General features: G+C 37.5%; 1 pseudogene; it reads right to left on the reverse strand.

Moving 5' to 3' along the window:
- Nucleotides 1-1,526: 1,526 nt before the first annotated feature.
- The window catches only part of LOC117175342, a 27,185-nt pseudogene continuing 18,065 nt past the window's right edge, over nt 1,527-10,646 (reverse strand).

Here is a 10,646-nt window from a genome sequence, read left to right on the forward strand (position 1 = left end):
CAACTCAATTCAATTTCAATTTGGTATTGAAACCCCGAGTATTTTGATAAAGGATCTTAAAATGATACTTATTTCGGTTTGAGTTCAGTTCCATTTTAACTCGTCGATAATCCAATTGTTGCATTTTTGTTTTTTCGTGTGCAATCCGAATATGCTTGTATATTTCGCCTTTCTGAATCGCTAGCTTTTTGTTCGTTATGGAGAAAGAAAAATAGAAAAATTCAGCGCGTATTATAACGATTTTAAGATATTTGGACAATTTTTTTACAATTCAGTGATATCGTGAGAATTCAACAAGTTCAGAACAGTTTGAGGAATTGAGAAATTTTTTAAACAATTTAGAGAATTCAGAGAATTAAAAAGGATTTAGAGAATTGAGAAGAATTCACAGACTTCAGAAGAATTCCAATAAGTGTAAAACATGTAGAGAATTTAGAAGAGATCCTAGAATGTGAAAGAGTTCTACAATTTATAAGAATACGCAAAAATCAGAAAAATTCAGAGAATATAAAAAACTTGCGGCAAGTTAAAATAATTCAAAGTGTATTCTGAAGAAGATATTTTTTAAGATTTAATATCTCGTCGCTCATTTGCCGTGTAAAGCTAATGCTTAATGGTAAATTACTCAATAATTATTAATTTTACAATAAATCTTGATATTAATTTTTTTCAATTGCGGGATCTGCGGTTATTATTCAGGCGAGCAGTCAGGCGTGAACAAACAAAAGCGGAGCAGCCTATAATGAGATGCTTGCCACCCACTGTCAATTCCGAAATCAGGGCTATAGAAGAGTTTCACTGTATTATTTTTCCCACAAGACACATTCCCCTGTGTTACGTCTTTTAAACCCAATTAAATTGTATTATATGCGGGATAGGGATTTAGATTTTTTCATGTTAACGCATCATTTTACGTCTTGCAAAAACGCGATTAAACGCACGGCGTGCTAACACCGGCAGCTTTAGAGGTTATGCTATTTAAACGAAGATTCTCGTCGTCTCGAATATTCTGGACGACTAGTCCATCCCCTTTTCTAGCTTCCTCAATTTGCTTAAACGACTAGACACAGCCTATTTGAGAACAGAGTTTTTATTTGTGAGCCAGGCAATAAAATAAAGTATCGATTACTTCTTAATAATGATCAAGAAGCTGAACTCTTGTGGAGAGTCCACGCCCACTGCCAGAGAGCGTTTGCACTCAATAAATTAGCAAAATTCACTTTGCAATCAAAACACGTCTACCATAGACCACGTTAGAATAGAAACTCCTAATGATGTACTGTGCATGTGTGGGCAACTACGCATACGAACTCGTCAGTGGTCAAGGAATGCGGATATTTATTTATATTTGGAAAAAAATATCGTGCAAGATACATCTTATAATTTGAAAATCAATACTTTAATTCAAAATAAACTAAAAAATAATATTGTGAAGTTCACTCCTAAATTATGTTATTTTTTTTTAATTCTTTGTTATTTCGAAGATTTCATTTTCCACTGGTTCCATCAACTTATCCTATAAATGACTATTCATTTTCCAATAGAGTACAGGGTCTGCGTAATTCTTGACCTTTTTCATGCAGCCATTCAGTTGCAACTGTCATTAAACAAAATCAAAATTATTAAATTATTTTGTATTTATTATACAAACATTGCTAATAATTATGGCTCTCTGAACAAAATGACAGCTCTTTTCAAATTTCATCTAGTCCTAAGAGTTTTCTAAGACGAAGAAACCAGCCTCAGGACCAAAAAATTGATTTCGCGGCTTATGTTGATTCTGAATGCTGAAGATTTCCACTATCAACAAAAAATTGCTACCATTGCTCGATGATTAAAATTGAACCTTCTAGAGCTCAAAGTTGGGAGGTGTTTGCGCGTTCTGCTAGTCTCTTGCACCAACCCTTTCACGCATCGTGCCTGTGTGATACTTTGAAACTGTAGTGCGTTTGCCGTAGTTGATAACCACTCGATAAATGCGATTAGACAGTTTTTCTTCATAGTTCTACTAGGCATTTTTCAATTTTCTTTTATAGGTCGTAATAAAACGTGAAAATAATATATAATAGGATTATTATTTGATGCTATCGGCCAGGTTTCATCGCTGTCGGCTTAAGTCAGCCGTTATTCTCATTGATATTACCCGATCTTTCACATAGATACGAATCGCTCAATCTTGCTAGTACAAGGGCCCATTTTCTACGTGTTCGTCTTCGTTTTACACTGAAACCCCGTTTAAGTTCACGCCCGGATAAGTTCACGGGTTTTTTTTCGTTTAGGTTTACTTTCACCACCCCAACAAGTTCTCAGTGCTCCACTCATTAAACCTAAGTGAGATGTTTTCACTTCGCAGAAGTAAACTTAAACGGGGTTTCAGTGTACTTTGGTTTGCTTTTTTCTCTAAACTAATTTTCGATAGTTATACTGGCTTCTTCGGTCCAAGTCACAGCTGTTTTTACAATTTCCAAACGCAGTAAATTTATCATTATATAGGGTGATTTTTTTATCTTGGGACATAGAAATATTTAAAGAAATACGCATCTCCGAAAAAAAAGTTCCTAATAAATTTGGTTTATTTTTCGAGGGGGGTGGGGCGAAAGACTACGCAAAAATTTACTTCGCGCCCTGGGGCGGGAGGGGGTAACTTTAACATTTCAAATATTAAGCTATATTTTTCATTACAGATTCAGATTCACTAACAAATAATACGTAAGTTTTATTTGACAATTTTTTTACGTTTGGTGCCAGATGGCGCTGCACTGACGAAAAATGATATTGTAGACTGTTCCATAACTGACCTTTCAAAGAAAAAGAAAGACATGTTTTTCAGTTTCAGGAGAGCTATTACATTGTAATCCATTTCATTTTGAGCGCCCCTTCGACCCACCTGGGAAATGAGATAACGTGGAATAGAAAAATTAGAAAGCTCATTTTATTTTTAAGTCACAAGCTTCTCATTTTGACTCCAAGTATGTAATCAGACAATACATTAAATACTTTTAGCGCTACCCAAGAACAACGACGTGAACGTAGTAGCTCTCTGTTTCCTTCGGGCTGCTTTTTTCGGCGAATCTTCTTGCCTCTCACCATCGGGGTGCTTGTTTTCGGTGAGTTCCCTTGCCTATTACAATCAAGGTACTTATTTTCGTTGAAAATTTTGGCATTAAGTGCTCAAAATGGTGTCCTCCCACTTTGATGCACTTGTTAATCCACGTTTCCAAAGTTTACACACAACTGGGGAGTGTGTATGGTGTTATTTGGAAAGAAGCAGTCCTAATTCACTGTTTCATGTTCTTCAGAGTTCTTGGCACTGCTTGGCAACCTATATTTTTTAAATAACCCCACACAAAAATCTGGTGATGTAAGGTGCGATCTGGCAGGTCAATTTATCGGACCCCCTCCACCGATTCAGTGACCGTTGAGTTTGAGATTTAGTACTACGCGTGCGATTGTCAAATAATGCGCTGGATAAACTTCCTGTTGAAACCACATGTTCTGTCGTACATTCAAGCTTAGGTCTTCAAGCAATGTTTGAAGTTTATTTTCGAAAAAGTTACTGTATTTATCGCCATTTAAAGCAACATTAATAGAATACGGACCGATAGGTTGTTCTCCAATTACTCCACATCAAACTTTCACGGATCAAGGACCCTGACACTCAACTTCGCGCAACCAGTGTAGGTTTCTATACTCGAATAATGCATGTTGCATCGATTAACCGTAACGTGGTTGTCGAGTACCAGTATGAGGATCATGAGCGACTGCTACTAATATTGCGATTTTATTAGTAACTCTAGTGATAGGTTTACGATGATTCCTTTTTTTCGCTTGTACACTTTCGTCAGTGGTGAATTTGTTGACCACCAGGTCAAAAGAAGCGCTCGATATTCCTTCCACTTTTTCAATAAATAAGAATCATTACAATTTTCTCTCGTACAGATAAAATCTCCGTTGTAAAAGTAATGAGGTAAAATAATGAGGAAATACAACGACATCCAATCAAACGTAAAGGAACGTAATCCGCACGACAAAAACAACAAAATCAAAGAATGTAAAAATTATCTATGGTATGGGACTAAGGAAAGGTTAGTCAAAGATGCGCTGTGAGATTTGTTACCGTTCATCCAACGTAGCGTTATGCATCCGGTGATGGTCTATGTATGGGGTTGCTTCTGGAATCTGGGGTTTGGCGTAATACACGCGTTCACCGGAAATCTGACCGCCGAAAGAATGCTTAAAATCTTTCAGACGGGTTAGATAAAGTCCACAGAAAAATGTTTTGGGAAGGAAATAAGGAAACGATACTTCTGGAAGCCAATGACCCAACACACCGCAGGCGCCTGTACAGCCAGTGGCAAGAGGAAAATTGGATCACTGTCTTGAACTGGCCCTCACAATTCTCAGATGAAAATCCTATCAAAAATGTGTGGTCTAAAATAAAGCAGAACCATCGGGAAACGCGTGCCTTTAACATCAAACAGCTGACTCGATACCTGCGTAAAATTTGGAGATCCTAACCCTTAACTATGACCGAAATTTTGGTGAACAGTATGTTTCAACGCTGCCAAGCTACAATCGACAGTCATGGGGATTGCTCGCCATATTAGGCAAACGCATCACAGTTACAAACAAACCGAACATTTCTCTTCCTTATATTTCGTTTGGAAGCGTATTCCTTGAACAGTGCACAATGTCATTTTTCGTTGGGGGGGGGGGGGGGGGGGGGGGGGGGGGTCGCATTTTCCCTGGAAAATAAAAGTTTTTATTGATGACATTTTTTTCGCTAGAGACGTATTTATTGAGATGATTTGAGGTCTCAAAACTAAGGAATCACCCTGTATAATAGTTTAGAAAATATTTGCAAATGTGATCGCCAATGTTTTTAGGTATAGTAGAAATTAAAAAAAGCATTTAAACCGTAGGTGTTACCTGTCCTCAATAGCAATTAATAACTTGACTGACAAGGGGAGGATTAATTTCAAGTAAAACTGATTTTTATGGAATTCAAGTAGGGGAAAGCAAATTGAAATCCATTAGGCACGTATTGCTTTTAGCTGACATTGGGAAATCGTTCACCAGATATCACCAACAAACGAATTTGATAAATAAATGCAACATTTCGATAAATTGGTTTATGTAGATACATTATTGGTTTACTGAAATACATTTCTATGAATTGGCGGAATAATTTCTGTTCAAAAGAAACTAACACTGAATATTTCCAGTGATATTTTCATACATAATTATCATAACATTTTTTTTAATCATTTTTCTTTATACATGCACAGTTTTATATTTGTGAAAATTTATTATAATAAATGAAAAGCTGATCTTTTTCCGAATTAATGCACGTTTTCGACGCGGGAAATTATTTCTAGAAAAATTGTGCAGAGCTTTAGTTAAGTTGAACTAATATTTAATAACTTTTTGAATTTTTATAAAACTCATAAATAAATGTGCGGTGTAACCTTTTTTAATCTGAAAACACCCACTCTTTCCGGAAAAGAATGAATGCATCGCCTTTAGTTATTTTTCCATGTAACGGAAATGAGAAAAATGGAGTATTTTATTTAAATCGTTCAATTTAAGAATATTCGTTTATATTAAATGTTAACAAAAACTTAAAAGGTTGTATAACGTTTCAGGTACTACTTTTCTGTGAAGAAATGATGATTTTCTGTTAAGAAACCGATAAGATTTTTATTAATTTATAAAAACCATCACTAAAAATAATAATTGTTGTTAAATGCTACACTCATTTAACTATAAATCACGTACAAGGAGTTTACTAATATGTTACGTAAAAAATACACTTTTAAAAGAAAAAAACTGAATTATGCAATTTTTATCATTTATTATTAATAAATAAGGCAGGTATTGTCCAGTGTGAGTTGATTTTGACGATTATTATGCAATACATGTCTGGCAATACTTTCATGTGCAAATTTTTGCACACACAAAATTGTCGAAATTTTGCGTTAATTTATGAAATTAGTTTATTTTCTAGCATCTTGCAAAAAATGTCGAATTGAAGCTAAAGAAATACGCACAAAATGTACTTCAATGTACTTTCAACTGTACAGGGTGTCCTAGAACTAAGTGTCCTAACTTCTATAGCTATGTAAACAAACAAAAAATAAACCAAAACTTCATTTGGCCTTGCATAAGTCCTATTGAAGTCAGTAATCCATAAGGGTGGTCGGCCCCATGTTAAGGAAAAACTAATAAGATTTATTCAACTTAAATCTGGTTTACTTATATTATGTCAAATATAAAACTTACTCCATTTTGTTCCAGAAAGTACTGGACATGCTCCATGCAGAGATAACAAATTTCTTTCTCCATTTCTTTTAAGGTTGTACCAGAATGCTGCACTACCTTTTTTAGGCCATAAGGCAACGTTTATGTCTGGAAAAACTGTAGCTCCTCCTTTCGCGACGTCATTCATCTGATAAGTATAATTCTTATAGAGTTTTATATAATAAGCTTGCTAAAAATTAAACATTCATTTATATCCTTTCTCATCAGAACCAAAACAGTATTATTATAGAGATAAAATTTTTCTCTGAAAAAGTAAACAAATCACTTGAACTTTCACTTGGCATCATATGAAATAATGTGGAACCAGTTCACGTGATTCCAAATTCAGTTGAATTTTTTTAATTCGTTGGACTTTATTTTATTCTTTAAGTTTTTGAATTCAACGCAAAAATAGCTAGGCTTTTAATTTTTACAGCTTATTTTCTCATTAACTAATTTAAAACTTCAACTATGTTCTTTGTAGTACGCCTCAAGGCATTAAAGTACTCAAACACAAAATATATACATCAAATTTTTATGATTAAAAATTGCAAAATCATTTGTAGAAATGAAAATTTTATCATACTTTGAATTAAGCTAATTTAAATTGCCTGAAGTTGAAATTAAAGAAATGTAATTTTAACATATGGAAACGTTATTTTGAATTAAAACGCTCGAAATTTAAATCGTCTTATGTTAAAGGTTATACAAATTTACCAAATTCAATTTCGTATATCTTATAAGTTGATCAGTTTGCAACTGGCGGCTTGTAAAATTTACCCTGATAAGAGCAGCAGTTTATAGTAGCTGTGGCAGATGTAAATAATACTGTAGGAGACGGGGTCACTCCGCTGGGGGAAAGTACATAATCTAAATTATTACTTCCAATGTTATTGGAGGGTCAGACGAGTGACTCGTAGCACCATTAGTAAGATTTCTGAGCTCAGAGGCGTTCAAACCGCCGAATGGGTATGTTGCATGAAATGAGATAAACATATTTTTAGAAAGTTGAAGCAGTGAATAAGGTTGTAAACAAATGTTTTTTATATTAGTTGTGAAAATACCTGGGTCACAGGCAAGGGCCTTTGCGGCCCTCAATAACAGGTCCTTCTGCCTTCATGGACAGGTCAACTTTAAAGTGGCCAACCGAAGACAGGAGGAGCCTGTCGGTGGACAGGAAGATCGGGATCAGACCCAAATGACTGCTCCCGGTCTAACCATTACCCAGATTAACTTGCATCATAGCGAAGGCGCCTTTGCAGTTTTCCAGCGGGGCATGGCTGTGAGACACACAGGTATCTCACTAATCCAGGAACCCTGAATAGCTCGAAATACCATCAGGGGTTTAAGGGAAGGGGGGCTGGTTTTTGTTACAGGGAACCCAAGGCGGCCAATCCAAGGGCATGCATACTGGCGAAGGGAGTCAACGTTGTCCCGCTGCTTGAGTTACGTTTCAGAGACCTGATGGTCATAGTCAAGGATCTTGAAGGAATAGGAAGGCTAGTCATGGGATCGGTTTACTTTCCATATGATAGCGACTCTCAGGGATTTCCAGGTCAATTAGAGACGTTGATATCCTGGAGATGGCGGCCGAGATTTTCACGGAAGCCGTAAAATCCACTTATAAAAATAATTTACGGCCTTTAAAAGTCCGAAAGGCTGGAGAGACACACTGGTGAAATGCGGAACTAGAAGATTTTGGCAGGCAAATCAGAGAGAGGTTCAGACGTGTCAGTTCTTGCAAAACGAAGGAACTATGGACTTCATTTACATCAATGAGGGATGAGTGCAATACGTAAGGCAAAGCATGAAAGCTGTAACAACTTTTGCACTGATATCGAGAAAGGAGCAGAGGCGGCCAGATTGGACAAGCCACTTTCTCGAAATCTGGATGCTATTTTTGGGACTCTAAAAATGCTCGTTGGGGGATACTCAGAGTCTGGCGGGGATACCTTGGCTCACCTGATCAATGCACATTTTCCGGGCTTCACAAAGTTAAGAGAAGAGAGGACCACACCTTTCAGGCAACCGAAGCCGCTGGTGGCCCAACTGAGCCCGAAACAGTGGGTAGCTAACAAGCTTGTCACCCTAGCCAGGGTCAGGTGGGCCCTAAATTCCTTCAGTCCTTATAAGTCTCCCGGTCCGTATGGTATATATCCAGTCCTCCCAGAGATGGCTGGTGAGATCATCATTGGGCCGTTTGTGAGAAGACATTCCGAAGACAGGTAGGATCGGTTATACTTCACAGAAGAATTTCCGACCCATGAGCCTCACACCTTTCCTAATAAAAACAGTGGAAAGACTCGTGGACAGATATATCCGCGATAAAGGCTAGTCAAGTAGTACTCTTCACAGGCAACAACACGCCTATAGGGCTGGTCACTTGACTGAGACGGCCCTAAGCACTTCAGTTAACCCTCGTACCAGCGGATGTTTCGAATCACGCGAACCAGCGGATTGTGTCTGGCCAGACCCCTATGCATTTACATGTGTTTATATGGGAATATACGATTTTTAATAGTGTTTTCTGAGCTGTTTTTTTCCCTGCCAGTCACATATTTTCATATTCTTACCTTTACATTTGTGTTGAGAATATCCTCAACTAGCTGAAGAGATGAAAAAGTGACCTAGAATTTTTTGATTGGTAAAAAAGAACGCATTTTTGTTTCGTATTTTTTTCTCTTTATTTTCTATGTATGAATATGGTGTGAAGTACGAAACATAGGATTCCAATGGGTTTTATTTTGGAATTGGGTTCTGAATGCAAGAAAAACACGTGTTTGCGACTTTTGAATGTTGTTGACAGACTGGCATTGTGCACATTGAACAAAAGTAACGAGTTTTACGACGCAACTTATCGCCTCCTTGTAAACAAAGTCGGCAGTCTCGTTTATTGGTAAGTGTATCGGCGCCGCTGTTTTGTGTAGCCAGAACATTTATTGGACCTTGTTCTTTTTTGGCACGTAGCTGCACAGAGAAACCAAATTTTCGTGGAAACCGAAGAAAGAAGAAAGTACGAAACGATTTGGATTTTTCTTTGCTTCCTCAGGTAGAAATGCTTTCTTGGATCGTACGGTGCCAACGAATGCCAGACCAAGTGCAACCAGTCGCTTTACTCCATGCAATGTTGTGAAGAAATTATCGGATACGATCGTTCGGCCACTATTCGTGTATCGATGAGATAATTGTAACAATACATTTTCACCCTGATTTACCTCACGCTGTTGTCCATCGCCCTTTCCCGTGTATAGTTTTCCTTGCAAAGGATATTTAGTCTTCGAATCGCATGCCCACCAAACTTTGATTCCATATTTCGCTGGTTTTGATGGAATAAATTGTGTAAACTTGGTCCGGCCGCGATATGGAAATAGTTGCTCATCAACGGTAATGCTTTCGTGTGGATCGTAATTTTTAGCAAGATTTTCATTGAGAAAGTTCCAAAGATCGCGAATCGGGGCGGCTTTATAAGTTCTCTGGAGAAATTCACGCGTGCGGCTATCATCAAAACGGATGAACCGCATGATTGCAATAAAACGATTATAAGGCATAGCTGCACGAAATATCGGTAGAGCATCGCTGCGCCACAAGAGTGAGATATCTTGCATATTGTTGTGTGTAACGCCGGCGGCCAAAAGAATGCCGATAAAGGCATCAAATTCGGTACTGGTCAAATCAACCCATTCTAATGGCCGCGGTGAGTCGGGATATTCTTCTCTAAATTTGCGAATGACTTCTCTGGCATGCCGATTTGTTTGAGTGATGATAATGAATGTTATATTTGGGGAAAAAAATTTCCTAAATACCTCAAGTGGGATGGCATTTTGCTCCTTTGGTCCAGCTCGAAGTCGCATCACATTATGTTGACGAAGACGAACAGCTGCAGTCGGTTCATCTGTTTCCCATTTGGTTCCATCTTTTCCGTATACACAGTTGTCACTGGCACTTCCTTCTCGAATTTCACCGCGTGACCCTTCCAATCCATCGCCTTCATCTTCCGAGCTATCGTAAATTTCATTCGGCTCAATCACCAAATCTTCTTCGATATCCGATGCGTTATCGGGTGGCAAATATTCATCACTTTCGTTTTCAATTGATGGATCTAATTCTTCGTCTGCTTCAATTTCTCCACTATCAAAATCATTCACCAATGCACTCGTCAAACGATTATAAAAATCGGTACTTACGTTTCGCGCACGCAATCGCGTATTATATACGAATTCCACTTCTTCACCCATCGTTTATATGAAAAACAAACATTTGGCGCGTGAAAAATGTATTTGAGCACTACCGTGTGATACGTTCAACGTTCAGTAGGCAACTGATATAAATAATGGCAGAAAGAAACG

The sequence above is a fragment of the Belonocnema kinseyi genome, chromosome 6 (assembly GCF_010883055.1).
Source record: "Belonocnema kinseyi isolate 2016_QV_RU_SX_M_011 chromosome 6, B_treatae_v1, whole genome shotgun sequence".
NCBI lineage: Eukaryota > Metazoa > Arthropoda > Insecta > Hymenoptera > Cynipidae > Belonocnema > Belonocnema kinseyi.